Genomic DNA, 25,477 nt, shown 5'->3' with positions numbered 1-25,477 from the left:
ACACCACATTTCAAATGCCTCAATTTTCTTCCTGTCAACTCTTTTCAGATTCTATCCTTCACATCCATAAGTGGCAACTGGAAAAATTAACGAATCAATGATTCTCAGTTTTGTCTTTAGGGACAGATCTTGATATCTCCATAATTTTGTCAGATCAGTGACCAATGTTTTAGCAATTGCCTGTCATCTCTTTACATCATTTGAGCAATCACTGTTTTTATTTATTCTTGACTCTAAGTAATCAAATTCATCAACTTCTTTGATATCTTGCTCATTAACCTTCACTTTACTGGAACCGCAATTATCACCAATCACCATAATTTTAGTTTTACACACATTCAGAAACAATCCTTTTATTCTTACTTGCTTCACATACTCTGCTCAGAATTTCTTTAAGATGACCCTTAGAATTGCAAATTAGCACAGTATCATCTGCATTATGAAGGTTGTTTATCTTCAGTCCTCTAATTTTGATGCCAGTCTCTAAATCTTCCAAAGCTTCACACATGATATCTACAGCATAAAGATTAAAAAGTTGAGGTGACAAAATACAGCCCTGCGTGACACTGTTACCTATTGTGAAAAAGCCTGTCTCCCATGTTGGTTCTCACAGTTTCTTCCTGTTTCCTAGTACAGTAGCTTAATCAGCTGAATTATGTGGATTGGGAAACCCATATTAATCATTGTTTCCCATAATTTCTTGTGTTGAACACAATCAAATGGCACCTCCGTGGCCAGGTGGACAGGAGCAATAGTGCATAGCACATGCTTCTTGATTAGACCTGGGTTCGAGCCCGTGACCACCAAATACGGAGGATGCGGAAAGGTCAGGGAATGACTACCGCATATCCCGGAGCAATATGGCCTTAATTGCTAATGTTCCTAAAAACCAAAACAACAACAAACAACACAATCAAATGCTTAAGCACAAAATGACTGGAACATTGAATTCTTTGCATTTTTCAATAATCAGTCGTAGACTTAAGATCTGATCTCTGGTTCCTCTGCCCCTTCTGGCATTTCTTCTTCAAGTTTTATTGCGATTCTGTTTAATATGATTTTAAGAAGAATCTTGCTAATGTGAGAAATTAGGCTAAGAGTCCTGTAATTTGAGCAAATTTTCAGATCTCCTTTTTTTGATAAGGGAATAAAAATTGATTTCTTCCAATCTGATGGCCACCGTCCCATTTCCCAAATTTTTACAATTATTTTATGAAAAAACTCTGCGCCCTTCGCACCTGTTGCGTTAATCATTTCCACTCAGATTTCATCAGTGGTGACTTGCCACACGTCAGTTCTCTGGCTTTTTTGACGACTTCCTTCAGTGGAACTGGTTCATGATCACACTCTTGAAAAGGGGTTTGTTTGTTTGTTTGTTATTTGGTTTTTAGGAGCATTAGCAACTAAGGCCATATTGCTCCGGGATATGCGGTGGTCATTCCCTGACCTTTCCGCATTCTCCGTATTTGGTGGTGACGGGCTCGAACCCCGGTCTAATCAAGAAGCGTGTGCTATGCACTGCTGCTCCTTCCCACCTGGCTATGGAGGCGCCTTGAAAAGGGGGTGGCAGATCATTAGTGTTTAGCAAGTGATCGGAAGAGCTGCTCACAGTATTCTTTCCACCTTCCTTTAATTAGGTTCTCCTCTGTTAAAATTTCCCCTTTGGTGTCCTTAATTACATTAAGGTCAGATCTTTTGTCTTAAGGACTTAATTACATCATACATCTTCTTAGTGTTGTTTTGTTTGTTGTGGTATTCGATTTCTTCACACTTTTGATTGATATAATCATGTTTGTCTTGCCTTGAACAGCACTTGATGATTTTGCTTAGTTCCTGATACTCTTTGTTCCCTTTTACACCCTGGGCTTTTGCAGTTCTCTGTTCCTGATCTTTGATGTATCTATTTACTGAATCCTTAATTTTTTTTGTATTTTCCCACATTTCCTCAGGCAGCATATTGCCATCTAGTTCTAATAGAGCTTAAAAACAATTGCATTTCAAGTATATAATCGTTTGGAATATTTTCTGCATCCAGTCATCTAGGGGAAACCTTATTCATGATCTTTTTCAGCTTCAGCATGAGAATGATGTGGAGTATCTGATGGTCACTGCCACAATCTACTCCAGGAACTGTTTTTGCTGTGATTACACTGGATTAAAGTTGGCCCCTATTAGTTTAATTATTAAACTTTCACCCCATTCATTTCTAGTGCCAAGACCAAACCTACCACATTCCGGACTAGAAGAAACTGTCTTGCTTACTTTTGCATTAAAATCACCTATGAGTATCAAAACATCCTTTTTTTGGGACCAGATCAAGAGCTGATTGGAGATTTTCATAATAAATGTGGGACAAGTCATTAGCTGTAATAATGATAAATGGCTGGAAGTCAAGAGAAGAATAAATTTCGGATGGATAGCATTTGAAAATATAGTCACATACTGAGCTGAGGAGAAATATCCCAATTTGTCTGAAACAAAATAATGAACCAATGTTTAGTCAAACTGGAAGTGAAACTTGGGCACTCACCAAAAGAATGGAAGAGAAGCTGAAAACGACACAGCGAAGAATGGAACGAATTATATTAGGAATCAGACAGATAAGAAGAGAAACACATGGATTAGGCAGCAAACACAAGTAGAGGACATTCTTATTAAAACTAAAGAACTGAAATGGTCTTGGGCTGGACATATAGCTTGAAGACATGATGATAGATGGACTAAGAAAATAACAGAATGGTACCCAAGAGGAGCTAAAAGAAAACCCAGAAGACATCAGCGGAGATGGACAGATTAAATTCACGAGTTCGTGGGTAGTAAATGGATGGCCATTGCACAAAACAAAGAACTGGAAAGTTGCTGGAGATGCCTTCATCCTGCTGTGGATTGAAAATGGCTGATGATGATTACTTATTATGGGCTTTTGAGACCTTGCACAATTTTATACTCTTCTACTCAGCCCACACAGCTGAAACTTCTAATACCTTTCACCAGAAGTGTTTTCGTGCTTTCATATTAGTTATTATACATTTCATGTTAGTTGTGCAGACAGGAAAAATGCAGGATCAACTTAGGCTATCCTTCATAATTATCTGTATCTGCTTAAAAACAAGATTATAAAATTATCAGCATCTTTTGTATGCAATTATTGAGGCACACTGGTTTTATGTCATCATTTCCAATTGTTATGCCATTTGGCTCCATGGTATGGAAGAGGCAGCTGGCATACAGTTGTGGAAGCATGTGTGTTTTTTGATTGATATTTCACTCATCACCAACCAAAGTAATTAGGGAGATAACATTCAAAACTTCCAAATAATGGAGGTGATGAAAATTATGTCTAAAGCACTGCAGAGGGGGTGGGTATTGTAAAAAAGAAAAATTAACAGTATGTTTTTTATATTAAAAAACATTTCACAATAGATTGAAAATAACGGTAGTATCAAAAAAATTAACAGTAAATAACTTTTTACCCAAGTGTGCAAATGACCACATAAAAATACAGTACTGACATGCCCAATTAAGGGTTATTAATGTAACTAATTGAATACTAAATATTCTACATTTTTTTCCTCTTTTTATTTGATAAATGTCCAATAATTGTTGATCATCATATTGAATTCCGCTTTCCCTGGTAGTTCTTTTCTTATTGATGAACCCTATCTTTGACAGCCCAGATTTGATGAGAAAAATATGGATGTGAAGTGAGGAAATGTATCCTGAATATTGCAGTCCATTTTTTTTAAAAGATGTCCATTTCTTTTGTAGCTTCAGATGTGCAGTCCTCATAAGTTTTCTAACTGCTTCTTGCGAATTTATTCTTTAAATATAAAAATTCATTACTGACCCTATTTATGACTTTTAAAAAGCATTTCATTAAGCCCAATTCGATATGGAAGGGAGGCAAAAAAAAAACTTTCCACAAATTCACTTAGTCACATATGTGGTTTCAGTTCCAATCTCAGAGAAGTCATTATCCAATTACAATCTGCCAGGCCCCACTTACTTTTTTCTGAAAGAATCTCAGTTATCCTAATTTAGAATCACCTCTTTTTGATCTTTGCTGCCATAACATCTCTCTACCCATTCTGTCAAATTCATCTGCTGCCTTTATTGTTTTCTCAGCTCCACTAATCACTTGGAACTCTTTGACTTCCTTTCTCTGAAACTCTTATTTTTTTAGTCCAACTAACAGTGAGTTAATTTTCCTTAGTGATTTTAATGGACCCAGCTGTGTGGGATGCTGAGGCTTTTGAGGCTTGAGTTGAGGTTACCAGTGGCTTAGCTTATACTTGAGTTGAATGATTTTATGATAAATAAGGACCAGAAGCAAAGTTATTAAAATCAAGAATAAACAAGGCACTAAGAGTTTATGGGATCTAACGAATTATATTAAAGAAAGCAGTAGCTGAGATAAGTAAATCTTTAGCTGCTATAAAAAGAGCATCCTTGGATTCAGGTGAAGTCTCTATAGATGGGCAAATGTCTCCTCCTGTTCACAAGGGTGACTCAAAAGGTGATATATGCAGCTACAGACTTGCCAGTTTAACATCTGTGGTAGGAAGGAATATGGAATTCTAAGTTAAGGGCATAATACGGGACATCTGAACACAAATGAAATTATACGGGAAGCACATCATGGTTTTAAGGTGGAGATCATGTCTGACTAATCTAATTAGCTACTGGGTGATTCCATGTCAAGTGGCCTGATTTTGAAGATGGTCCCTGCTCGACCATCTTCAATTTTGTTGAAACTTGGTGGAGATGTTTAAACCGGTTTCCAAAGAAGCTGTGCAAAAATTCAGTTCTAAATATAGTATGTGTGAGGCACCAGCACCTTTTTTTGTGGCGGTCACTTGTGTTATGTGAAGCAAATCACAAAAAATTTTCAAATTTTAAGTGTTACTGTTCCACAACATTGAGAGGTATTGCTCTGAAACTTGGTATACCTAGTTAACTTTTGACAGAGAATGCAAAACTTTGTGTCCAGGCTCCAAAACCTTCATTTTTTACAATGTGGTCTAAAACTGGCACCAAAAATTTGTCATGACAAATTTAAACAAGACTTTTTTGAAAGTCATTAACTTTGAAATAAAAACCTTTGGTACCTTCTTCTTTGGGCATTCCATTTAACATCTGCATGAATTCAGACTAACTAAATACGAGCTCTTATACTTGTTTGCTGGCTGAGATATTTTCCTTCAAAGATAGACTCAAAATTTGACCTATCTTTAGGGGCAAATATCTTAATGTGGGACACCTTCAATTCTCTCATTTTTGCCACCATTGGAAAGAGTAAGTGTTAAGCAACAAGAATCATGGTGTCTTGCTACTTAAGGCCTAAAAAAAATGCCTTAAACATTTTATATTTTCCACATAATATTTGCATACTTATTTGATGGTGAAGTTTCACATCTCAATAAGGACAGAACTATTGCATTTACAAGAGTGAAATTTTTGGCAATTACTCTGCCCTTTGGTTTAAGGAGAAAGGATATATTACCAATGCACAAAAAGATCTGTATTTTTTACACTGGGGGTGCAAATGACAAAAAAAGAAATTGCATGGGTTTTTTTAGTCCAAGTTCCCAAGCATGAAAAGTGGTCTTTATTCAAGATTCCAAGCATAAAGATGATGTTCTATTGGTTTCTATGCCTGAAGAAGTTATAACTGCAACAAAATTTATTTAAAACACAATACAATTTGAAATAAGCAAGTGAGTGTGAAGATATTGAATCACTGTTTTGTAATGGACTGGAATTTTTCATTGATGGTTAATATTACTACTTCAGGCAAGCTGTGTTGTTGTCCCATTGTTGTTGTTTTTGGAGCTGGAAGATTGGCAATAATTTGTTGTTGAAGAATCCTGCAGACATCTTGTCTAGCAGGTCATTGAAATGAGCAAGCTGCTCCATGAGGATGCATGAAATTTACCAATACATCATGTTCTTCAAATGAAATTTCACAAATATTTCCAATCCATCAGTTATTGTCATAAATACAGGCAATGTATTGGCCAAGTTGTAAATTAACAATTGGTGCATATTGAATACCGGTTTCACTAGTCTGATCTACATGAGCTACAAATGGTGTGTCATTTGATACTCTGCAAGCATGAATCTGTCTTGCATCAGTAGAAATGAAGTGATGATTTTCTCTTGTTCTAGCAATAGTATGATGTCTATGAATCTTTTCTCTTGAAATGGCCTTACTTGCTCAATTTCCTCTTTAGAAAAAAAACAGAATTTTATTGCAGTCACACCCTTGTCACAAAATTCAAACATATTTCTTGGTGTCGTCAGGATTTGGTTTTCAATTGGGCGTTGGAGACTTGCATGTGCTGCCAATAGTTTTATTGTTCCACCAATTCCATCACATGGTGACGCCATGGCTAGTGCCAAAGAAACTCCATTCAGCACTGATATCAAAATCCTTCTCGTGATGACACAAGTTAATAAAATTCATGAAATTCTTGTATTGAACTGCAGAACCATCACTGGAGTAGTAAATGTGCCAGATTTCTGTCATGAAACTCTTCAAATATTCAATTAAGTTTGTTAAAGAAACAAGCACTGCAATTGTGTCATGTCGAAGGCAGTCACTGATTATGCAGAAACTTATATTCTGAAGTTGAATCTAATGAATCCAATGAGTATGATGAGCATTTGTGCGGAGAAAAAGTGGGCCAGTAAATCAGAATGTCTTATAATGGGGGATTTTTACTTTCCAGATATTGACTGGAACTTGTGGATTGGTCACTCACACACCAGCAATACTTTTGTGGATTTATTGGATTACTGTTTTCTATAGCAACATGTTCGAGAGGCAACCACAGGGAATAATACCCTTGATCTGGTTATTTGCAGTGATTATTTGTGTAAAACAAATTTGTGGTTAAAGGAACCATTAGGTGGCAGTGATCACAATGTACCGATGTGGGAATTACTTAAAGATGAAACAACCATCAATTCTAAAGGGAAGGGCTTTTGTTTTCATAAAGGTGACTACAGGTGTCTAAGACAGTTTTTAAATTCTGTACAATGGGATCAACTGATATGATGATACCAACGTTGAATTCTAAATGGGAAGCCTTCAGGGACTTAATTTTGGAGGCTACTACGCTTTTCATTCCAACTAAGAAATACCGTTCAAGGTTTAGGCCTAAACAGATGTCGGATGAACTAATGTGTTCAGAGTGGCAGAGAAGAAAAATGTATGGAATGCATATAAAGTACCAGGTGACACAGAAGCCTATGGCAGATATAAACTAGTAATCAAGTCACAAAGGAGGTTAGGCAGGCGAAGGCAGATTACAAGAAATCCTTGTCAAAGGATGCAAAGAAAAACAGCAAAAACTTCTCTACTTATAAACTCTAGAAGGAAAGGGATGAATCAGATTGGACCACTTAATATATATGGGTTGACTATTGATGATCATGCTCAGGTAGCTGATAAACTGAATGAGTATTTTGCATCTACATTCATACATGAGGAGTTATTCAATGAGGGGACTGCCAGAGTTTATCAAACTCTAACAGGGAGCTAAGTGATTTTGTAATAACTGAGAGCAAAGTGGAGGAGAAATTTAAGTTAAACATAAAAAAGGCACCTGGGGTGGACAGGATCTAACCAGTTATATTAAAGGAGGCAGCAAAGGAAGTAAGCAAACCCTTAGCCATAATTATGAGAGCTTCCTTGCACTTCGAGGAGAACCCCATGGACTGCAGGTGTGCAAATGTATCACCAATTCACAGAGGGGTTTCAAAAGGTGACACAGGTAACTATAGACCTGTTAGTTTAACTTGTGTTCTGGGAAAAATAATGGAGTCACTGGTTAAAGAAGCATTGCAGGATCATCTATACAAGACTGCAGTAATAGTTAAGACACAGCATGGGTTTGTTAAAGGGATGTCTTGTCTGACCAATTTGATTGCATACTATGATGTGGTCACAAAGGAATTGAATGCAAAAATAATTTTGATATCATATACTTTGATTTCAGGAAAGCTTTTGATACTGTTGCACATGGAAGACTGCTGTACAAATTGGAGAGGTATGGCATTAAGGGTAAGTTGCTACAATGGATAAAGGGATGGTTGAGTGAGAGATGACACAGAGTGGTAATCAATGGATGCTGCTCTTTGTGGACAAATGTTATTAGTGGAGTTCCCTAGGGTTCAACGTTGGGCCCATTGTTGTTTTGTATATTTATCAATGATATTGATGAAGGTAAATCAGGTTTATTGTCCAAGTTTGCAGATGATACAAAGGTTGGCGGGGTTGTTAACTGCCAACAAAGTATGCTACTCCAACTGGATCTAGATAATTTGAGCAAATAGATTGAAAAGTGGCAACTGAAGTTTAACATTGACAAATGCAAAGTACTGCATATGGGTAGCAATAACCCAAGAGAAACGTACCAACTATGTGATACTACACTCAGGGAAGTGGAAAGTGAAAAAGAACTGGGAGTAATTGTGCAGTCAAATATGCAGTTCACTGAGTAGTGCAGACAGGCTGCCAGGGCAGGCTGTCTGCACTACTCAGTGAACTTGTAGTGGAGTCATGGAGTCTTGTCAATGATATATAGCAATTTTGTTAGCAGCGACAGGGAGGTGATTATCCCATTATCCAAGGCAATGGTCAAGCCACACCTAGAGTATTGTGTACCGGTCTGGAGGCCTCATTTTAGGAAGGATGTAGAGTTGCTAGAATGAGTACAAAGAAGGGCAACAAGATTGCTGAGGGGAACAAAGGGGTGTTCTTACCAAGAAAGGCTTATGTTCTGCAAATTGCAGTGCCTGGAGAGTAGGCACCTGTGAGGTGATCTGATTGAGCTGTATAAGGCCTTGAATGGGTTCAGCAAGCTGAATGCTGATGGGACTCTTCCTCTTGCTCAGACTGAGAAACTGAGGGGCATAGTTTCAAATTGAGGAAAGATGATTGTAGAATAGAGGTGGGGAAATTTGCCTTTAGCCTGTGGGTAGTTGATTGATGGAACATACTTCCATCTTTTGTTGCAGAAGTTGATAGCCTAAATAAATTTAAGGCTGAGCTGGACTGGCATTTGGAATAAAGAGGGTTTTTTTTTTTTTTTTTTTTGTCTGATGCAGCATAAGCTTGCTTTTTTGCATTGTAAGCCTCTACTAATGCTAATACTAAAGTTCAACATCCTTGTAATAAATGACAAATGGATGCAAGGTAGCCTGGCTATTCTCCCAGTGGAACCCTTGAACAGCATCTTGCACAACAAATGAATAATTTTCTGAAAAATCCATCAAAATGACCAATTCTCCTTTTATTAGGCTTTCCTTTGTTGATATCAAATGGTGGCTTTGATGTTTAGCAATGTAATGATGACAGGAAAGTTAAATATCTCTGTACTCAGCTCTTCAATAAAATCTTCTGTTGTTAATTGCTTTGTGTCCAGTGTATCTCTGTCAGTGTGTATCCATTGCTTGAATTCAATATCATCTGGTTCATTGTTTTTAAAAATATTCTCTATGAACTTTTTAATTCATCTATTTCTGGATATTTTTCACACCGATAAAGCATACAATCTTTTGACTCCAAATCACAGACTGTTTTACCAATGAGAACCTTGTAATCATACCTTGAACCTTATTTTCCTAATTGATCCATGTAAATGCAGGTGAATAATTACATAGTGATATTTATTTGACTTTGAGAATGCTGCACACTACAAATGCACAGGTAAATAATTACATAGGTCATTTCCTGATTAGATATCAATGAGTGAATTTCGTCAGCTGTCTTTTACGTAGGAAAGATTTGACTTGCTCCTTCATATCTCTACATATTATGTAAAAAAGTATGCGTGGGGGTTGGTGAGCAGGGGGCAGAGCCCCTTAGTATTCATTAATAATGTTTATGTAGTTATGTTAAGTTTAATGTCTGAATTTGATGATGATACAAAATTGGGCAGGCTAGTTAGTAATCGGGGAATACAATTTCAAGAAGAATTAGATAGATTGTTTGAATAGGCTGAAGTTTAATGCCGGAAAATGTTACTAGTTCTTTAATATAGAAATAGTGTAGGCAAGTTGATAGAGAATTGCTCATGGAGTTCAGCCACTGATAATCACCTGAAAAACAGGTGATTATCCCATTATATAAAGCTGTGGTAGGTCACATCTTGAATATTGCAAACAGGTTTGAAGACCACATTTTTTTGGAAAATGTAGACTTGTTGAATTTGGGTATAGAGATGAGTGATGAGATTGATTGAGGGTACAAAGGGGTATTCTTAAGAAGAGAGATAAGTTAGTGTTTGGAAACCAGGCATCTGCAGAGTGACTTGATCAAGGTGCTTAAGGCCTGCTAGGGATTGAGCAACATAAATGATAAGGACAAATTTTTGCTTCATCATGTAAGACATAGCAGGCATGAGTTGAGAGGGTATAAAATAAATATATGAAAATTTCCTTTAGTCAGACTGGATAAAACTTTTCCTAAATTTAAGGAGGGACTGGATAAACACTTAAAATTAATTGTTAATGAAGTCAGGGATAATGACATTGCTACTTTTTTTTTTTTATTATTATTTTTTTATTATTTTATTTATTTATTTTTGATTAATACTGAATAAGCTTGTACCTTGCGCCATTCTGGTCATTATCTTGATCATTAATCAGGTGACAGTTTTCAAGATAGAATTGAAGCATAAAGGTTTTTGATACTGTTGCACATGGAAGACTGCTGCACAAATTGGAGCAGTATGTATTGGAGACAAATTGCTGCTATGGATAAAGGGATGGTTGGGTGGGAGAAGACAGAGTGGTAATCAATGGACACTGCTGTTTTGTGGACTACTGTTATTAGTGGAGTCCCCCAGGATTCCGTGTTGAATCGATTGTTGTTTTCTGTATTTATTAATAATATTGATACATACACTGCTGCAACAGGATCTACTAAAGTTGAGCAGATGGGTTGAGAGGTGGCAATTGAATTGACAAATGTAAAGTACTGCATATGCGAAGCAGTAACCCCAGAGTAATGTATGAATTCTGTGGTACTACACTGACAGTAGTAGAGAACGAAAAGGATCTGGGGGTAATTGTGCAGGCAGATATGAAGTTTTCTGAGCAGTGCAGATGGTTTGCAAGAGTAGCTCATGGTGTCTTGTCAGTGATATACAGGAATTTTTTTAGCAGGGATAAGGAGGTGATTATCCCCTTGTATAAGGCGATGGTCAGGCCACACCTTGAGTACTGTATACAATACTCAAGGTCTGAAGGCCTCATTTTAAGAAGGATGTAGAGCTGCTGGAATGAGTACAGAGAAGGGAACAAGATTAGTGAATGGAACAAAGGGTTGCTTTTACAAAAGAAAGGCTTAAGTTTTGCATACATTATCTGGAGGCTAGGCACCTGCGAGGTGATCTGATTGAGGTGTATAAAGCCTTGAATGGTTTGAGCATGCTCAATACTGATGGGATTCTTCCTCTTGCTCAGAATAATCACCTGAGAGGGCATAAATTTGAATTGAGGAAAGACAGTCATAGGACAAATGTGCAGAAGTTTGCCTTTAGCCAGGGGGGTGGTTGATTGCTGGAACAAACTTCCATCTGTTGTTGTAGAAGTTGATAGCTTAAATGGATTCAAGGCAGAACTAGACAAACATTTGGAGCGAGTGGATGAGTGAAATGAGAAGGGTTTTTTTTTGGCTGATTCTACATAAGCTTGCTTTCTTGCATCATGTGTCTTTGCTAATGCTAATAACAGATATCTTCATTACTGTAGACAGAGTTGAGGTAAGTAACACTGGGATGATAATTTGGAGAGTGCAGTTTGTCACCATTTTTAGGAATTGATGGAGCAGTATCAGTGGCATAAAAGTTTAAAAAGGCAGCTTAAAAAACAGGAGTAAGTGCTAGAGCATGGGTTTTGAGAACAAGTGGAGAAATGTTATCAGGACCTGGAGATGACATTTTGGTAACAAGAATATTTGGGGTTCTTCTAATACCCTCCTGTTAGGAAGATCAAGAAGGCATTAAACAATGTATTTAGTATAGTATGAGGAGATTTATCAAGATAAATGCAGAATTAAAGTAAGGTATTAATAAGTCATCTTAATTTTTAGATGAGAATGCAATAAATCCATCAGAATGTAACACAGGTGGAAGTATAGATGGACAGAAGTTGGCAGTAGCTTGGTGAGTGTCCCGAAGGCTCTACTCCCATTGGGACAAGGGGAATATTTGTTATTCTAAGTCTGTTCGGAATAGAGTATGGATTTATTTATTAATAACAAATTAATTATTTTTATAATTAATTAATTTGTTAATAACTAATGGCTTTATTAATAACTTTTTTTTTTCACAACTATTGTGAACTTTAGTATAAACAGAAAAAACAATTCTGGAGAATTGGATAAAAGCCAGTTCTTATCTTTAAATGCTTCCTTTTTTTTTTTTTTAATGAAAACTCCAAACACGAGAGGTATTAGAATCTATATTACTTAGTACCGTGCTTGGGTTGGAGGGTGAGAAGATGAAAGAAGATATTTGTTAACATTACACTTAAACTTCTGTAGACTGTAATTTTCAGGAAATACATATGAAGGAAGGTTGTTCCAGAAAACGGCAGTTGAATGAATAAACGAGGAAGATTAAAAGTTGGTTCTGTGAGTTTGAAGTTGGACAGTAAATGGATGTTGGCTGGTGGCAGCATGTGTTTAGACTGTTTTGAAAGAGAGAGAGCGGGAATTATAGAAGCCAGTTCAGAAGAACAGTGCCCATGGAAGTATCTGTAGAAAAGGCATGCAGCAGAAACAGTACGTCTATGAGACAGCGAGTGGAGAGAATCTGTTAGAGACTAGTCATTAATTAACCTAACTGCTCTCTTCTGAATGGAATCTAGAAGCCTGAGAGAGGTTTTGGAGGCAAAGCTCCAGATGTGGGAAGAATATTCCATGTTAGGGCGGATTTGCGATTTGTACAGAGTGAACAGCTGTTTGGAAGAAAACTAACGCCGAGAACGAAAGAGAAAACCAAGTTTTTTTAGATGCAGAAAAAGCAATATTTGTAATGTGCTTGTGCCAAGAGAGATTAGAAGTCAAGGTAATCCGCAAAAGAGATATATCATTTTGTCTAGAAATCGGAGTGTCACCAAAGTTAAGCATAGGAGCAGAAGAATCCTTTTTGCAAGATATAAGACAAAACTGAGTTTTAGAAGGATTGAAATCAACTAAGTTGTCTTTGCCCCACTGGAGAATTACCTGGAGATCGGCATTTAAGGAATTGGAAGCGGATATTCGAGAAGTTGAAGCTGATTGAGCAGGTCAAGGTTTCTCAAAATGGAAAGTGGAATGCAATGTGCTATCTTCGGCAAAACTATGGATAGGATTTCCAGTCAATGGAAGAAGGTCATTAATGTACAAGAGGAAAAGAGTGGGGGAAAGAACTGAACCTTGGGGGACACCAGCATTAGTGGAGAAGTTAGAAGACAGAGAGCCATCACCCTCAGTGAGCGATCAGAGAGAAAACTGAATAACAAATTACAAAAAAACAATTTGCAAACCATAAATAAGATGGAAGCTTGTTTAGAAGACCTTTATGCCAAACACGATTGAAAGCCTTTGAGATGTCAAGAGCAACTTCTTGTGTTTCACCTAACTTTTCCATTGAATTTGTCCATAAATGGGTCGACACTGACGGAATCCATACTGGGAATCGTTGATCAGACAGAGGTTTCTAGGTAGTTTGAGTTGGAAGTTTATTTCTCCATTACTTTAGAAAGAGTAATAACTGCTTTACAATTGTTGCGAGCTTTGGTGGACTGGAGTATGAAGTACGCAGAAAATGAAACTGAAGAATTGGAAACAAGCCAATTACAACATTCTTCTCTTGAACATCCTTAGCACATTTATTGGAAAACCAAGGTTTAGATAAAAGACGAGATTTTAAAGTGGAGTGTGGAATAAAGGATTCCATTCCTACAAGAATCATTTCACTGACACGATCTGAGAAAATGTTGACATCAGAAGTTTTGAAACAGTAATCCGACCAAGGAAAAGAAGAAAAGAAATCTCGCAGGTCATCCCATTTTGCATTCTTGTAATGCCAAACAATACGAGGTTGGGAATAGCCATGAGATAAAGGCTGCATTTGAGAAGAGACAATCACCAAGTTGTGATCTGAGGTGCCTAAAGGACCACTCACTTCGACTGTGTATTTAGAAGGGTTGTTTGTGAGAAAAAGATGAAGCGTGTTAGCTGTATGGTTAGGATTGTCTGGTATTCTTGTAGGTAAATGAACAGTCTGTGCAAGGTCATTAGTAATTGCAAAAGCCTCAGCATCTTGGCCAGCTGGGTTGTGAACATTAAAATCACCAAGGAAAATTACCTCACTGTTAGGAAAGTTGGACTGGAGAAAGTCAAGTTACAAAGAGAGGAAGTCAAAGAGCTCCAAGTGATTAGTGGAGTTGGGAGAACGGTAGAAACAATGGATGAATTTGACACAATGAGGTAGAGAGATTTTAAGCCAGGGAAGATCGAAAAGAGGACATTCCAAATTACGAAGTCTCTGACAGGGAATATCAGAATGGACATATGCACAGTACCACCTTTGAGGTGAAAGGAATTATACAGCAAATAATTTGGGCAACTGAGATGAGCAGTAGTTGAATCAACTGATAACTGAGATTCTGTCAGAAAAAGTAAATGGGTTTGGCAGACTGCAAGTGGAAGTGTACATCGTTGAGATTAGAATTGAGACCATGTATATTTGTGAAATGAACTAGGAAGTATTATTATTTTGGATTATTACGTTACATAGAGTGAAATGGAGACAAAATAATTGAAGACAAGTTTAATATTAATTGGAAAAACTTGTCATTACTTATTCTATCTCTGTTTCGCTCTGTGTAACGTAATAATCCAAAATAATAATAATGAATCCAGAGTGCACAGGCCTCTTTAATCATGAACTAGGAAATGTTTGGAGTTTTAGATCTTTTCACAGATAAGTTTACTCTATTAATCTGACAATTCATGGTGTATTCAATAGTAAGAAAAAGTGGGAGGGGGGGACATGCTGTATGAAGTAATGAAATTTTTGGATATGGCGTACACATGGTAAGAATATACTCAGATCCTTGACATAAGGATCTGAGTTAAAGATCCTTGATCCTCATCATCACACATGAATCAGATGACATAACAGGGCTGACAGTAGAGGAACCAGTAGCAGGAAGTGATCACGGAGTTCTACGGTGGATGATGACGAGAGAGGTAGCAGAAGTAAAAGGCAAAGGAATGGGTTTTAATTTCAGAAAAGGAAATTACGATGCCTTAAGGTACTACATGGCCTCTATTAACTGGGTAGATATCGCGCAGAGAATGAATACGATTGAACTGTGGTACGCTTTTAAAACATTAATCACAGATGCCTTGAATGCGTATATACCATTAAAAAAAATACTCCACGAGGAGGGTTCCAAGTTGGATGACTAGTGAAGTTGCCGCATTACTTGAGCAGAAAAAGGTGGCATGGAAAGGTTACAGAACAATAAAAAGTACTGAAGCCTATAACAGCTACAAGGTGATGTGTAATAGAGCCACAGAAAAGGTTCGACAGGCAAAGGCAGTTTATGAGAAATCACTAGCAAACAGAGCAAAGAGGGGGGATAAAGAATTCTTCACATATATAAATGCCAAGAAGAGCAGGACAAACCAGATCGGACCTTTATGTAAGGGAAAGGGGATAGTAATAAATACACCAGCTGCCGTTGCAGATGAACTCAACAGTTATTTTGCATCGATATTTACAAATGAAAAGCCTTTTGTGGCAAAGGGAAATTGTGGGAGCGAAGTTAAAAAATATGTAATTAATGATATTGAAATTTCCCAAGATTATTTAATGAAAAAACTTTCGAGCCTACAGACCAGTAAGGCTCCTGGAGTTGATGGAATATACCCTATAATCTTAAGAGAGGCGGCAAGCGAGTGCATTGAACCATTGAGGCTAATTATGCGAGCATCATTAGACTCTGGGGAGATTCCCTTGGATTGGAAAAGTGCAAATGTATCTCCCATACATAAGGGTGGCTCTAAAAGTGAAGTTGGAAATTATCGACCTGTCAGTCTGACTTCAGTAGTAGGGAAAATCATGGAGGCAATGATCAAGGGTGGAATTCAGGATCATTTGGATCGAATTGAAATTCTCAAGGATACTCAGCATGGTTTCGTAAAGGGAAAATCATGTTTAACAAATCTGGTTCGCTATTTCGAAAGGGTCACTCATGAGCTGGATTTAGGGAATAATTTCGACATTGTTTATTTAGATTTCAGCAAAGCTTTTGACTCAGTCCCACATGAGCGGTTGCTTTATAAGCTGGAACAGGTTGGAATCACTGGGAAAATCCTTAGATGGATAGAAGGATGGCTTCAGGGCAGGAGGCAGAGGGTTGTGATAAATGGCTATTCCTCAGATTGGGTTGATGTAAGAAGTGGGGTTCCCCAAGGATCAGTATTAGGACCACTGTTGTTTTTAATTTTCATAAACGACATTGATGAAGGGATAGAGGGCGTGATGTCTAAATTTGCAGATGATGTTAAAATTGGGAGAGTAGTTAATGATCACTGTCAAGCTGAGCTTCTTCAGAGAGACCTAGATAGACTTCAGGAATGGTCAGAAAAATGGCAGCTGTGCTTTAATCCAACAAAGTGTAAGGTATTACACCTGGGAAACAGTAATCCCAAAAAAACTTATTCACTTGGTGGAGTTCAACTAAAGCCAGTACTGGAGGAAAGGGACTTGGGTGTTACGATACGGTCAGACATGAAATTCTCTGAGCATTGTAAACAGGTTGCAAGGAAGGCCCATGGTGTCCTATCAATGATCTATCGAACTTTTGCAAGTAGAGATAGGGACGTGATAATCCCATTATATAAGGCTTATGTTAGACCACACTTGGAATACTGTGTTCAAGTATGGAGACCGCACCTAAAGAAAGACATCGAGCTTCTTGAAAGGGTGCAAAGAAGGGTAACTCGCCTGGTGAGATCGGCAAAAGGGCGTCCTTATGAAGAAAGACTTCGAATATGTGGGTTGCAGAGTTTGGTAACTAGACACCTTAGAGGAGATTTGATTGAGGTGTTTAAGGCTCTGAGAGGCATCAGTAAAATGAATGAGGACAAAATTTTCAAGATTATAAATGATGCTAGAACTAGGGGACATAAATTCAAGTTACGGGGGGAAATGTTTAGATTGGATTGCAGGAAGTTCTATTTTAGCCAGCGAGTTATAAATTACTGGAATAAGTTGCCTTCATGGGTGGTAGAGGCCGAGAGTTTGGGGAAATTCAAAGGTCATCTGGATAGTACTTTCGGGTAAGAGAAGCACATAGGATGATAGGTTTAATTTCCTTTTTATTATTTTTTATTTTATTAATTATTATTATTTAGTTATTTATTTTTATTTTTTTTTTTGTTTTTATCATTGTTTTGTTCGGATTTATTTTTTTATTTATTTATTTATTTATTTATTTTTTTTTTTTATTTTTTTTTTTGGCTGGTGCAGCATAAGCCATAGGCTTTCTTGCACCATGCGGCCGTTACTAATACTAATACTAAATACTAATAATGTGGCCTCGACAATGCCTCCCCCCCTAAATATACACTACTCAGACTCCCTCTAGTCACTCTCTGACAGAGTAGAGGTAGCAAGATTATACACTAGCTGATCTGGAAGCCTCCTAAAGAGTTACCAATAGGTTCTGTCCGGTGTACTAACTAGCAGCCGGCCTGCGAACACTGTTTTAGACCTGTACCCTTGAAATGTAAGGAAGATTGGATCTTGCCACGATTTTCATCATTACCTCAAAAGTCATCAGTCGTACTGCATGATGGAAGAGATGGGGGAAGGGTTGACCAGAACTTAGCCCTGGAGACTAAACATGGGTTCCACCACTTCAAGCCTCCAATAAGCAAAGTGGTGGTATTATATCTGTAATATCCACCAACTACTTTAGTCCCTTTTCAGTACTGTGGATATTTATATGTATTGTGTATAATTATCCAAATTGGCTTCAGAAACTTAATTGTTCCATCTATAAAAGTATGAGAATACAAGGACAGGTACGTAAGTAATGCCTCTTAATTTTTTGCATTCAAATGTGACGCCATAGATCATTTCACGTGTCAGTGTGTGGTCATTAGAGGTCTTTAGTTTCACCATACTGGGTGGCTCTGTGATCGGTGTCATGAGTGCAGCACATGGATAGTTCAAAATTCCACATCTGAAGTGTGTAGAAAATAATTTTCTACACACTGGATTACTGTTTAATCTGCTAATGGTTTATGGTTCTGTTGCTAAAGTAGCTTTGTCTGTCTCCCCCCCCCCCCCACCATCTTGACTGCATTTTGTTGAGAGGAAACAATAGTCTGCAAATTCAGTGCACCAAATAGTTGCACACTAATGCCTTTTCTCCTCCTGAACTGGACTTATATCTTGCTTCCTGTTTTGGAGCTGTGTGCACATGCAATATATGGTTTCCTGTTATCAAGGAAGCAGCATCTGAAGTATACATCTACAGTGAGTATGTGCCTATTTTTCCTGTTTTGTATATTTTGTATACACAGTGTATTCAGACAGAAGTTTTGATAATTTGCTGACTGCATGAAGTAATTAAATTTCTGTATGAGTTACAAGTTATAAATTACTCTAAAAACTGAATTTCTTTTACTTGCACTTTATTTTTCAGTTCCAGAAGCTTGAAAAGGAACTTGAGACTTTGTTTCCCAAAAAGCTTAAAATTGTAAGTATACATGTGTTTGAGATGTGTGCATGAAATATTAGTTTGTAATGAATTATCTCTAATATTAAATTGTAACTGGGGTCCCTCACTATTTTTGTTGTGCCATCACCAAATATTTAACCCAGAGGTTCTCAAACCTTCTCTGTTCACGGTGTCCTTAGTGTCTCACTAAGGACACCGTGAACTGAGTAATTTTTTCACAGCACCCCAAGCCAAAAGAAATACTTAACAGTTCAATTTATTAAGTAGTTAGGTCCAAATAACTTAATAAGTAACGTTGAAACTGTGAACTACCTCGAGCTAGTAGTTTGTGTGGTGTCCATCAGATGTCGAGTATCGCTGTGTTTCCTTCAAAATTTTAAAATATCCAGCAGCACCCTGGGGTGCTGTGGCATACAGTTTGGGAACCGCTGATATAACCCAATGGTTTCCAACCTTTCATCTTAAGTACATTGGCAAATAGAAAAAAAATAATAACTTACTTTAATAATGCTATACAAGATCACTTTGAATGCTTCTTTGCAGGATGTCATGATTCAGACAAAGTAATGAGTTATTTCGTGTACAGCCTATAGCATCTATTCAAAGGCCAATCTAGTTATAATTGTAGTTCATACGATGATTGTCTTCTTCTGTGTGCCAGGTGCAAGAAGTATATTGGTCTAAAACTAAAACTTGGTGTAATACCTGATGCAATACAGTGAAATTAAATTGCTGAAGAAATTAACAGCCACTCAGAGACCGAACTGGGGACTCGTCAGGGACTGAAGTGTGACCTGCTAGGTGATTTGGGAGTGTAAGATAATATATTTATAATAAGGATGGTGGGCTAGAACTAAGTGCTAAAATGAATGTGCTGTTATTACCAGTAGGTTGCCAGTTTATAAGGGGGGATAAAGAGAGCATTATTATTCATGTGAGAATAAACAACATTATTAATTCACATAAAGTGAAGGCGCACTATAATCCCAGAAGCTTATGCAAAAAAAATGCTACAAGTTAGGTCAGAATGCAGTTCTGTCCAGATGCCACTATACCATGACAACTTGATGACAATCATCTGAGAATAAGTAACAGTATGCTTATCTACTTGGGAAGGGTTACTTATTTGAGGTGCATAAGTAAAAGCAACTTGTTATGGAGAGATTTGCACAAGATGTATAATGATAGTGTTTGTGGAAACTCTGTATAAACTGAAACTATTGCATTAAAGTATGATAGTTATACTTTTTCTAAAGCTTGAAGCATTTGTTGTAAATTTTTGCTGTAAATATAATTTTTGAAGTAATAGCTGTCTCAAAACTTTAATTTTAAATTCTAAATCTCTAATTTTTCAATTAAAAAATTACCTTAATTTAGTAAGAAAATTGATTTCATGTGCTGTAGTTGTCAACCTGTGTTAATTTCTCTTTGCACATAATTCTGTAGAACCCAAACTCCAGGCCCAGTGACTGCTTTCAGTATAGAAATCCTGAATTTAGCCAATTTTATTTAGTTATTGGGACTGTTTTAGTCTAATTATATCAGTTTGTAGCGTCATGCCATTAAACTACTTAAATATTTTACATGGTAAATTATTTTATTGAATTTTCTTGACAATCTTTTCTACTGAGTCAGAATTGTATATTTTTCTCATTGTCTATTACTGGTGTAGCAGATATAAAAATATTTGAAACTTCTGTGAGCTGTCTGCTCTGACAGTCAAGTTTTTGTGTAGATGTGTTAATCATGAACTTTCCACAGTTACTTTCCAAATGCCAGTTTTGTTAGCATCTATTTTACATGCTAAGCATTTAAAAAGCTTTACTCCACAATTTGCATTTGTTATGGTATTCTTTTATGATGAAACTATTGCACACTGTCACTGTGACCAGTCCAACTTTTAAATATTGATCTCACTTTTCAAAAAATTTTACATTTATTTTGCCTGCACAGTTAAGAAAAGAGACAACAAATGGACTAATTGAATAAAATTCATTTCATACAACCTTTCCTTCCTGAACAATATTTCCAGCATGAGCCACGCCTTCTCCCCTTGGAGACCTTAGATAAGAGTCTAATTAACATGGCTTCTCAAATGAGGAGCCATGTTAATTAGAAAATGTAGCGCAAAAGTGATAATTTGTTTAGCCTAAATTTGTATAATAAGAATGTATAAAACAAAATGCAGGTTTTTTTTTATTGCGATATTTTATTCACATTTTTGATTTTAATATATACTGTTACATTCTATATTCAATGCAGCAGGCCCATTAACCTTAAAAAAAAAAAAAAAAAAAAAAATTTTGTTCCATCCAGGCATCTGTATAAGCCTTTGGCTAAAGGCAATTTTTTTATATATGGTCTTAATTGAAGTTTGTTTGTGAAATGGGTGAGGGAAGAATATATATATATATATATATACAAAGGGTACTAGGAAAGTTTTGCAATATGACGCAACAATGAATCACAGAAAGCTGCTTGTTGACGCATGTTGAGACATGTTCATACGTGCATAGTAACCGCCGCGCCAAGTTGATGGGCTCAGTTATTCATTAGTAGTGAGAGTGTAAAGTGCTTGCGATGGCATCGTGGTCACGAAATGAGATAAGGACAGTTTTGCGGTATAATTTCGTGCGTGGTTTAACCATAGACCAGTGCTTAGAAGAAATGACTCTTGCACTAGATGATGATTGTCCACATCGTACAACGATATTCAGGTGGTATAGAGAATTCCAAAGGGGAAATTTCACTCTGGAGGATTCTGAGAGGCCGGGAAGGCCATGAACGTCAGTTACGGAGGAAAACGTTACTGCTGTGAGGAAAATGCTTGACGAAAACAGGCGAGTGACCTACCAACAGATAGAGGATACTTTGGGCCTAAATGCACCAACAATTCGTTCGATTCTGCAAGATCATTTGCACGTGAAGAAACTTTGTTCTCTCTGGGTGCTGCATCAACTGACTGAAGAGCAGATGACACGACGTGTGACTTTGTGCCGGGAGATGTTAAAAAAGTTTGATAAGGGACAATCTCGGTATGTGAACAACATCGTGACAGGTGACGAGACTTGGCTGTACTATTACGATCTGCCGACCAAGGCTCAAAACAAAGTTTGGGTCTTTGATGATGACGACACACCCGTAATTGCCAGAAAATCCCGATCTGTAAAGAAGAAAATGATAGCTGTATTTTTCAAATCGAGTGGAATTGTGGAACGTGTCGTTTTGGACACGCAGAAGACAGTCACAGCTAAGTGGTATACTGAACAATGCCTGCCTAAAGTCATTGGATCTATGAAGAACCTGCGGCCAAAGTCAAGAATGGACACCTGGTACCTCCATCACGATAATGCTCCAGCTCACCGCGCCAAAGCCTGCACCGAATATTTGACCACGACAGGACTGAAACTTCTCGAGCACCCTCCCTACGGTCCAGACCTTGCTCCCTGCGACTTTGCACTGTTCCCGCATGTGAAAATGAAGCTAAAAGGGAGGCGGTTTTCCAGTGATGAGGACCTTCTACGGGCTTGGGACAACGAGTGTGCTTTATTCCCTAGTGAAACTTGGCAGAACTGGTTTAAAGATTGGTTTCGGAGGATGTAGAGGTGTATTGAATGTAGAGGAAATTATTTTGAAAAAATTAAATAAACAAAGCTGTATTGCAAAACTTTCCTAGTACCCTTTGTATATATATATATATATATATATATTCATCCTTTGTACATTTATGTAAAACTTAATTTCTTCTTATTTTGACTTGATTATTTTTTTAAGCAGTAATATCATCTATATCTATTTAAGCATCACTTAATTCGATTTCATCAACTTCTGAATTCCACTTGTTTTAGTTCAGCTTTTTTTTTAAGTCAAAGGCATTCATTTAGGACAACATCAGAAGCCTTATTAAAATCTAAGTATTCTCTATCAAAATTATTCTTTGCATCCAGTTCTTTTTTTTTTTTTTTTTTTATATATTAGTTATACATGATTTCTTTTTAACAAATGTCCATGCTGTGTGTTTCTCAGATAATTCTATTTCTGTCCAGACTATTGTGCAGATTATTTCATCATAGCAACTACTTTTATAAATTGGAAAGAACATTGCACATCTGGGACTTCACCTTAGATGTACATGTTATAATAATAGGAGTTCTTTAATACTGTCAATCAGTGGTGGACACACAACCACCTAATGTTCTGGCACACTAGGTGGTTGTGTGTCCCACTTCCGATCATTCTCACTATACTTTCACTACCGCAACCCTTGAACAGCTGACAATGCCTGTGTTGCTGGACCCATCTTTCTAGTGCTGCAAATGGAAATTTGGCTTTCTTTTAACTTAAAGCAAATATTTTACTCCCAAAACTCATCTTTTACAACTTTTTCATGCATTGCCCTGATTTTGCATGATCATCAATGTCCCCCTTTCAAAAAGTGTTTGACTTTATTTACAAAAATGTTTTCACTCTTATAGCTGTTTCATTAGTCATTCTGTTTTGGGAGCAGTTAAATGTCTTAGTCAGTCAATGTAAACCATAACATTTATTGAGAAATTTGAATAACACAGCTACCCAGAAAAACAGTTAAAACAAGTTTTAGGGTGGTGGTGGTATTACATTACAGATAAATGGCACTTATCAAAATGGAAATAATACATAAGAAAACATTGTCTTGTGTTCTGCCAGTGCCAGAAATCTCCTTCCACCCATTTACTCTGAGGTGAATCAAGAACACTAAGCCAGCAACGTGTGTGTAATGTAGGGTTTCATACAGCGGTGTTAGAGTGGGGTGCCAAATTTCACTAAAGTAAAAATTGGCACCCCATGTCTCAGGATGGCACCATGTTTCAGTTATTCCTACAATATCAGTTTTGGCCTGATCTGACCAGGAGCTCAAATTCACTCATTTTATTTACAACATACTAACATTATTATACAAACAGGTTATTTTTTATTATTATTATTGCTCTTATATTATTTCTCCCTGATTGGGGGTTCCTTCCCGTGACGGTTACTGCTACCAAGTGCACAGGGTGGTTGTTATGTCTGGTGTTACTTGTTGGTAAAGGAACACCGACTGTCCAACAGGTGTTCAGGATTGCAACTTTCTAGTGTTCTTTGTAGGTGTTCTCTGGGAAACCTATTGATGCTAGGCTGTTATGTAGGGTCTTTGGCACGATATCGGTGGTTGATTCAATAATCAGGATGGTCGTTACTTGTTGCGTATGCCACATCCCTTTGATCTCCTGTCTTAGGTTCATGTACTTTCTGATCTTTTCCTCAGGTTTTCTGGAAGTTGCCAGTGTTGGGCTCTGCTATACCAATCAGGTAGCCATTTCCTTCTTGTCGACAAGGGTTACGTCCAGTCTGTTGTGTGGGATTGTCTTGTCCATGGTTCCAGTACAGCTTGTGGATTGGGGTCTCTAGTACTGCCTGGGGTTTGTACTTGTAATACTGTACACTCTCTTTGATCAACTGGTATTTCCTCACTACCTTCTGATGTATTATCCTGGCTACCTGGTCATGTCTATGAGTATACCCTGTCTGGATGATCACCTTACATCCTGCAGTGATATGCTGGATCATTTCTGAGACCAAGTGGGATCATCAACATGTGTTATCTGACACTCTGGATTCCTTTTTCTGTATCATGCTTGCGATTTCCTATTTCGTGCTTGCCATGCCAGACCAGGTAATCAACACCAGGAACTATAGAAAATACAGGCGATGTATTTTCTCTATAGTTTCTGGTGTTGATTACCTGGTCTTGCATGACAAGCATGAATCCTTCGGTCTCTGGGAGGAGCATCTCGCTCATGAGCCATGCATTGGAAGCTATTTTATCTGTGTGGTCTTGATGGAGGTCATTGTAGGTCAAACTAATATGTAGTATCTACCCTGGAGTGTCTTCTTTGCCGATCTTTCTAGCTTCGCTTGTGTCATCTGGGGGAGGGTGAATCCTCGCTTGGATTCAGTGGATTATGCCACTTGTCTGTCTTCCTTGTGGCCTAGTAGTGTGATGCTGTGTTTTTCTGGAAGTAATCCTTCAGGTTAGCTATGGCTGCTTTCTGTTGCTTGATAAAGTCTATCAGGCCTCTTCCTCCCTCTTTCCTGCCCTCAGCATGGGCACCTGTACATGGTGAGGGGACCTCCCAGTGATGCTGCTAATCCTCCAGATTAGCATCACTGGGATCCCAATGCCCATGGCCTACATTCCAGTCTATCAATGGAATCCGGTGTGTTTGTTGTTTGCTGTGACCCATGGAAATTTGGAAAGGGAGACCCTGGTGATTGAGGGGTCCAGCTTCAATACACCACTTTGGCCCCTGCTTCAACAAGATGGGTGGTTCTGGTGGCCCGGCTAGGATCAATCGGCTAGTGGGTTCGCCTGCAAGGGTCAACCATGTCAATGCCATGCCCCTACTCTCATTATCTGAGGGATAGGATTCAGGCTGGTGGCAGTACGGGTATGGTGCCTGGCATCCCACTCCCAAGTGCATTTATTGCTTGCCAGGTAGTGGGCATCCCTTTGGGCTCTGTAGTGGGTGGGGAGCCCGTGCACTGAACCACAATAAAAAACTAATATGAATCCTGATAAATATATTTCTTCAGGGGCTCCAAACTGGTCCCTATCTGCAAGTAACAATGAAGAAACAGAAAGAACCATCAGGGCCTGTCCCAAGATTCTTAATCATTCACTCCACCAGTGAAAAGC

General features: G+C 37.7%; 1 long non-coding RNA gene across 1 annotated transcript in view; it reads left to right on the top strand.

Moving 5' to 3' along the window:
* LOC150084648 (uncharacterized) overlaps window positions 1–25,477 on the top strand; it is a 101,140-nt gene that overhangs the window by 39,699 nt on the left and 35,964 nt on the right. Inside the window, exon 3 of the long non-coding RNA XR_016547070.1 lies at window positions 18,727–18,780. This is a non-coding gene — a long non-coding RNA (uncharacterized LOC150084648). The remainder of the gene's footprint in view (window positions 1–18,726; window positions 18,781–25,477) is intronic.

The sequence above is a fragment of the Mastigoproctus giganteus genome, chromosome 6 (genome assembly GCF_048544385.1).
Source record: "Mastigoproctus giganteus isolate SK-2022 chromosome 6, ASM4854438v1, whole genome shotgun sequence".
NCBI lineage: Eukaryota > Metazoa > Arthropoda > Arachnida > Uropygi > Thelyphonidae > Mastigoproctus > Mastigoproctus giganteus.
This window is presented reverse-complemented; position numbering and strand designations above follow the sequence as displayed.